The 7,830-nt window shown below is 41.9% G+C and overlaps 2 pseudogenes; both read right to left on the bottom strand.

Annotated features, from left to right (window-relative positions):
- Positions 1 to 266: 266 nt before the first annotated feature.
- LOC119050032 (casein kinase II subunit beta-like) lies at positions 267 to 1,001 on the bottom strand (annotated as a pseudogene).
- Positions 1,002 to 5,109: 4,108 nt separating this feature from the next.
- LOC119050033 (suppressor of cytokine signaling 5-like) lies at positions 5,110 to 7,456 on the bottom strand (annotated as a pseudogene).
- Between the last annotated feature and the right edge of the window lie 374 nt (positions 7,457 to 7,830).

The following is a 7,830-nucleotide window of genomic DNA, read 5'->3' on the forward strand; positions in this document are numbered from 1 at the left end:
CAATTCTTGTAGTGCAAGTCTTTCGGATTTTTTTATATCAGAAAAAGTCTTTATTCCATCTTTGTTTTTGAAAGATATTTTCACTAAGTAGAATCTAGGTTGACAGTTGCAGTATTTTAAAGAGGTTGTTCCACTCTTCTGGCTTACATAGTTTCTTTCTTTCTTTCTTTCTTTCTTTCTTTCTTTCTTTCTTTCTTTCTTTCTTCCTTTCTTTCTTTGCCTTTTCTTCCACTTTATTTCATATTCCCACCACAATAATGACTTCTTTAATTTAAACTAAAACCCACAAAGGGTTCCTGAAAAAGTGGCAGCAAAGGAATGGAGGTGTCAAAGACTGAGGGGCACGGGGTGGGTAGTGAGCGAATTGTCTTGACTGGGCTCTTGAAGTAGCTGGCGGCTCGTAGCTGCGGCTGGTAGGCCATCGATGGATCTTGAAAGCGTACGGCCTGGGCGCAAACTGGTTGGTGGGCCGCTTGGTTCAGTACTCAGGGTGCACCATGAACAGCATGTGAGGGAAACCAGTGCCAAAGTAGGTGCCATCCATGTGGTGGTGCCTTGATGACTTGGGTGTGTACATGTCTAGCACTTAGGGCAGTAGAACTTCACCATGGCCTCACCTGGGATGTCCAAAAGGCCGATGGGAAGCACTGGCTGGTTCTCACAGTACATATGCAGACAGTAGCCAAAGTCTCCCTGCTGGTATTTTCCAACACCTGGGTGATGCCATGGTTGGTGAGGTTATAGCGGGTATGGATCAATCCATAAAGCATGTCAGCTGCCTGCTCAATCAGGTCACTCTGGATCGGGTTGTCTTCCAGCTCTTCATCAGGCTCCAGGTCCAAGATCATGTCTAGGACTTGTCAATAGTGAGGCACCTGCTCACTGAGTCCAGTTAGGCTGAATTTTTCCTGGATGCAATCTTCATCCACTTCACAGAAGAATTCATTGCCACGGAGCCCACAGAACCAGGAAATCCCAGACACCTCCTCTGAGCTGCTCATCTTCACATCTGCATCTGGATGGGCAGCTGGGACTGGGGGCCAGGACTGGGGTTGGGAGGGGAGTTGCTACTTCCAAGTAACAGCAGCTACTCCCAAAGGGCTGAAGCACAGGCCACAGACTGGACTGCAGGAGACGAAGTTGGGGGGGGGGGGGTGGCAGGGGCAGGAGTGGGGGAAGGGATGAGTAGAAAAGAAAGCTGGCTTGCATAATTTCTAAAGAGAAGCCTGCTATCGTCTTTTTCTTGTTTCTCTGCATGCAATGTGCCTTTTATGTCTGGCTGTTTTCACAATTTGCCCTTTTTTTTCCTTAAAGAATTACCAGAACTTTTCTTTCGGCTTAGTCTTATTACGGGTTGCTCTTTATTACTGGTTTTAAGTAAATTGATTATAATGTACTTTGGTGTAGTTTTCATGTCTCTTCTGCTTGGGGTTCACTGACGTTTTGGGGTCTTGTGGTTTACAGTGAATTTGAACTTGTCCCGTAGCAAACTGATACCCTGTTTTCTTTTCCCTTTTTCTTTTTATTTTCTTTAGTCTTTCTTTTTGTTTTTTATTTTGGGTAGCTTCTGCAGCTATATCTTAAGGTTCACTGATTCTTTTTCTTCTACAGTGTCTAAATCAGCTATTATCCCATCTAGGAATTTTTTCCATCTCAGACATTATTGTTTTCTTTTCTAAAAGTTGAATTTTTGTCTTTTTTACATCTCCCCTACATAACATGTTCAATGTTTCCTATAGTTTCTTAAACATATGGAATACAGTTAAAGTTGTTTTTCTGTTCTTTTTTAGTAATTCTATCATCAGCCCCAGCTGGTGTGGTTCAGTGGATTGAGCACTGGCCTGTGAACCAAAGGGTCATCAGTTCAATTCCCAGTCAGGGCCCATTTCTGGGTTGTGGGTCAGGTCCCAAGTATGGGGGCATATGAGAGGCAATCACACATTGATGTTTTTCTCCCTCTCTTTTTCCCTCCCTTCTCCTAAAAATAAATAAAATCTTTTAAAAAAAGAATAAGTAATTTCTATCATCAATGTACTTTCTGGGTCAATTTTAATCAGCTGATTTTTCTTCTCATTAAGGGTCATATTTTTCTGCTTCTTTCATACCTGTTAACTTTAACTGGACACTAGACCAATCATGCTAGGTATTGTAAGTTTTGTCTTGTTGGGGATGGGATACAATCGTATTCCTATAAATATTCTTGAGCTTTGCTATGGGATATGGCTAACTTATCAGGAAACGGCTTTATCACTTTAGGTGTCACTCTAATGCTTTGTCTGGTGAGGGCAGAGCAGCATTTAATCCAGAGCTAATTCTTCCCCAAAACTGAAACAAAAATTTTCTACATATCCTACTCAGTGATCTGAAAACTGGACTTAACATAGTCAAAGAAGCCTCATGCTTTAAGTTTGCATTATTTTACAAATCTGTAAATGAAGACTTTTTTGAGCTTGTAATATAGATGTGTTAAAAACAAAGCTTTTCATTATGAGAATACTTGTTCTTTAATAAAAATCTATAAAACACAAAAAGCCAGCAGGAAAAAGAATCTCCTGTTTTTCACTCCCTAGAAATAAATTCTGTTAACATTCTGGGTGCTTCCTCCGCTTTCCTATAAGCCATGAGCTTTGTCATCATAAAGGAGGGATTCTTCCCTCCCAGAGTTATAGAAACATTCAACATTTCGGCAAATTAGGGGTGCTCTGATTAAATCTAAGAGAAAATAACCCACCCTCACATGAATTTCTTGTTCTCGAGAAGATTAAAATAACCTGGGAAGCCCTGCCAGCAGCCCACACCCGGCCCCAGCCCTCTAGGCAGCTCCCAGGCTTACAAGTTTATTTCTGGCATCGTTTCTTCAGATGTAATAAAGTTAAGGAACTGCCGGAGATTCTTCCGCCCTCTCCAGTTTTTTAGGGAGCCTTGGTTCATGGCTACACTTCCAGTCTCAGGGCATCCTGTCCTCAGCCAAGCTGTGAAGTCAGCATTTCACCTTCAGATTTTTTCACTTGAGGGACATTTAAGTGCTTGCCATGTGCTGAGCCCTACGCTTGTCTGAGATTTTACAGAATGACTACCTGCTCTGAAGAAAATCACAGGCTAGCGGTGAGGGAAAGCATATAACCCAGGGACTATAATGCTGAATACACTGATCCCCTGTGCTGTTTCAAGACCTTGCAGGACTTGGAGGGAGAGGAGGTAGGCAGAACTCTACCACGCCCTCTGCTGGGGGCATCAAGAAAGGTTTTTAGTTTTCTGTTGTGTTTTTTTTCTTTTACAAGAACACCAAACATATTTTATTACCACAAACAATCAGCCATAACAAGACACAGCAAGCAGAAACACACATCAGCAGTAAAAGGGCTAGTGCTGCATATAAATGCAGCTTTTCTTTTTTGTAGTCTCGGTAATAACTGTAGAGCTGTGAAATAACATTCTCTGGCAGCAGTAACTAAGGAGCACTGACCAGTGGTTCAGAGCACATTAACACAAAACCACAAGAATGAATTTAACTGCTTTACTGCAAAATGCCTACAACAGAAGTGTAACTTCAGTTCAGTACCAAGAAGCAAACCCTAGAAGTTGTTATCACTTCCAAAATAGCTCACCCAAGTAGTATTGCATAATAATATTGTAAGTGACAAAAAGGTGCTACATAGTTTTTTTTACAGATACAATCATTGTACAGTAGCTTTTAAATCTGCCATTTACGTTTCAGATTTTCTAAAGAAATAAACATAGAAATTCTGTAATTGTGCTCAAGTAATTCAGCTATGAGTTTACAACAAAGAGATAAATACTGCCATCCAGATTACGAATTACAGTCTAACAATAATCTCAACATCAGCAACCACTGTTGTTACTATTATCTGACTTATTTGGGCATCTTCTAGTCTCATTTTCTTCATGGTACACAAAATCATTGTGGGCAGACAAAAAGATCCAACTTCAATGAATTGACAATTAGACTGTATCTGTCAACTTTTTAAAAAGCCCTGGCAGGTATGGCTCAGTGGATTGAGCCGTGGCCTGCAAACCAAGGAGTCACTGGTTCGATTCTCAGTCAGAGTACATGCCTGGGCCGGGGCCCCAGTAGAGGCTGCCCAAGAGGCAAACACACATTGACGTTTCTACCCCTCTCTTTCTCCCTCCCTTCCTACTCTCTAAAAATAAATAAATAAAATCTTATAAAATCACACACAGGACTACATTACAGCAGCTATTGCAAATGTTTAAGTAAAAGCACTCATTAAAGAAATAATAGCTAAGGCCTTTAAATAAAATTCTATTACCAACTGTATAAATCTGAAATTTTCAGAACTATTATTTAGAAAACTTGGTTTACTCAAGAATAAACTATATCAATACTTATGTGAACTGCTCTAAGTGGCCAGAAAATTGAAAATTTTTTCCTAAGAGAAAGGAAGTCTTTAATTTTTGGACTTCCAAAGCTTGATTTATATAGTAACTACAAACATTGCTACTTTTGGAAGCTTACAGAAAATTTCTAAAAAGTAATTTCAAACACTAGTCACATTGTCGAAATACTCATTCAATATTGATAATGTATTCTTCAGTAAGAAATAAAGTTCTTCATAGCAAATGCCCCAGAGTTGCTTCACTCAATAACTACAGCCATTAAAAACTAAATAGCTGGCCCTGGCTGGGTGGCTCAGTTGGTTAGAGGGTCGTCCTGATAAGACAAGGTTGTAGATTCTATCTCTGGTCAAGGCACATACAAGAAGCAACCAGTGAATGCATAAATAAGTGGAACAACAAACTGATCCCTCTCTCTCTCTCTTTTTCTCTCAAAACCCCCAATAAATTTAAAAAATTAAAATAACAAATAACCAAACAGCTAAATTGGCAAAATGTTGCCTCTATCTGTTGCCTTGACGGGCACCACCTTTGTCTAATAGCCCTTCACATCTGGTGGGCTAACACTAAGCCCACATACTGCACTGAACAGCAACACATATCTGTGTGCTTGCTGTAGGTATGCTGGCTGATGCACATGACAGCAGAGCTAGTTGCCCTTTGGAGACAGGATGGTTTACCTTGCCTTGACTGGTTCTATTGTTTATAATGATACCCTGATATAATGCCTTTTTAAAAATCCAGTAACACTGATGGTAATGGAAACTCATTCATTCCATCACACGCAGTGTATCTGCAGATTACGGCACCACAAACTGTGGGCTAAGAGGGAAAGTCCTATTTAGTGACATAGCAAGTTGGTTCAAAAACATTCAAGAACTGGAATCTTTATAATGTTCCAGAAGTCCTGTTACAGTGGAGGAGTGAAATTCATAAGAGTGATGAACACCAAAACTAAAGTTGTGATTCTACTGTTCAATTCAGGCAAACAGGGATCTGTTGTAGTGTGGGAGCTCACAAAGAGGAGGACTTGTGCACATTCTGGGAGTGAAAATGTACCTTCAGGTTTACCTCTGAGAAGAGCTTCTCCTTGGCCCTGGCAGGGTAGCTCAGTTGGTTAGAGTGTTGTCTCAATACACCAAGGTTGCAGTTTGATCCCTGGTCAGTGCACATACAAGAATCAAACAAAGGATGAATGCATACATAAATGGAACAACTCACTCTCTCTCTCTCTCTCTCTCTCATACAAACACACAATCAATAATAAAAAAAATAATTTTTTTAGAAAAAGCAGTGCCTCTGCTTTGTAACCGTCCGTCACTCTCCAGCAACAGAAATTACTGTAATCTGAAGCAAACTGGCACGAGGCAGTGAATGTAATCAATCTGTTTGCAGCCTTTTCAGGCTCTGTCTGCTGGCATGGATATGGCTCTCTCCAGACCCCTGGAGGTGCCTCTCCCTATGTGACTGCAGACACAATGTGCTTGTCCCCTCTTCTGAGTCACAATTAGCTTGTGGAATTGCATAACTGTCCCCATCTATCTCAGTCATCCCAGGAGCCAAACTTTGGTCCTAGTTTATATAACAAATGAACCTGTGCAGTAGATTCAAATGTATGCATTTGTCATTGGGAGGAGGTCAACCTCTTCTTCAACACTAAGCCATCTTTTCTCTCTAAGCTTATCCTCTTCATCTTCTGTAGGATCGAACAAATGTACCAAAACATGTTGAATGTGGGCTCATAGGGACCGAGTGCTGTTTAATCAAATGCCATTTTGGTCCTAAACCTGAGCCAAGAGGAAAAGGACATTTCTCAAGCATTTTTCAGAAAGGTGTATTTTTCTTTTATTAGAAAAGAAGAGCTTTGATGGCTTGTAAGTTTTCATGGGACAACACAAGCCCACACTCTCCTGCACCTCTGTCTCAGAGAGCAACTTCCCGTGGGTGTGCTGAAAACACTGTCCCCACCGTGCACAGAGCTTATACCGTATCGCCTCTCTCTCCTTTGACATCCGCTCTGAGTTCTACCAAACTTTTTATAAGAATCTCGTGAACTTTGTGTCTTTGTAAAACAGGAATGTTTTTTCTTCCCACCCCACGGAGCATGTTGAGAGTAGCAATCTCGTAAGTCTTGCTCCCAGCTTGACACATGAATCATGACCTGTTTCAACACTTATTTCAATCTCAGGAATTTCAGTGGCATAATTTTGGTTTCTCCTTGAAGAAGTCTTCGAAGGCTTTAATCCCACTGGAAAGCAACATTGTCTGTAATGGGTCTGCTTTGCTGCTGAGGGGCTGAGGCTCCCATACCGATGTTTTTGTCTTTGACGAACATGGGCTGGAGTTCACCATGGCTTCCTCCCTTATGACTGAAGACATTCTGACACCTGTATTTGAAGTTATTCTACATTTTCCCCACCTTACCCCCTTTAGCAGATCATGACCAATGGCAGGAGGGGCTTTGAAAGGACAAGTGCCTTGAAGGAAATGTCTGGTTCCTCTGGTGTCCTTAACCTGCTACACCCACTGAAACTTGTCCACTGGTTTTCATTCCTCTGGTAAAAACTGTCTGACAACTCAATACATCCCAGAGATAGTGCATGGGAGACAGAACAGGATCCCCACTCTCCCATCCCACTACTACCCTGGGCTGCCCCTTCTCTTCCAGGAAACACATGTACTTTTATCAGTGGCCTACAGGCAGGCCAAGATAGTGGCACTCATTTGTTAACCGTTTATTGTGGGCCAGGTTCTCTTGCACACACTTCACGGAAGTTAAACACATCTTTCTGCACAACAACCCATGAGGCAGAGCTGTCACTACTCCTGTTTTCCAGGTGAGGAAACTGTAGGACAGGAAGTCGCTCTCCCCCGGATTCCACCTGAGATCCCTAACTACCACCCATCTACTGCTTAGCATTTGCAACGGTGGAGTTTCAGGGTGAGTCCAATTTCCAGCCTAGTAAGAGAGAAGGGTGTTCCCCCCAAAGGAAAAGCAGCAGGGTTCAGATGAAGGGCGATCCTATTTCCTGAGTGTATGAGATGGTGCAGATACTTTACAGGCATTACCATATTTCATCGTCACTTCCCTCTATGCCTCTTTTTATCCTCAATTTATCTTTTTTATTCAGGGTAAGACCAAGAGTTTGCTCAAAGTCACAGCTCTTCAGTGTCAGTGTCAGAATTCAAATCCAGGTTGGACCTTTCCTCTCCTCAGTGCAGCTTCGATTTGGGGAAAGGTGGACTTCTGGTGTCTTTGAACTGAAAAACCCAAATCAATGCACTGGGTGCCTCTGTGTCTCTGCCTCCTCTCCTGCCCGCCTATCCACACGCCCCGACACCCCTGGTTTCTGCATTCTTTCATTACATCCCACAGATATTCACTGAGCGCCTACTATGTACCTGACACTTCTCTAGACCCTAAGGATAGAGTAGTGAACAAAAGTCACTATC

Source organism: Artibeus jamaicensis, unplaced genomic scaffold (assembly GCF_021234435.1).
Source record: "Artibeus jamaicensis isolate MK-2021 breed Jamaican fruit bat unplaced genomic scaffold, CSHL_Jam_final contig_1803, whole genome shotgun sequence".
NCBI classification, from domain to species: domain Eukaryota; kingdom Metazoa; phylum Chordata; class Mammalia; order Chiroptera; family Phyllostomidae; genus Artibeus; species Artibeus jamaicensis.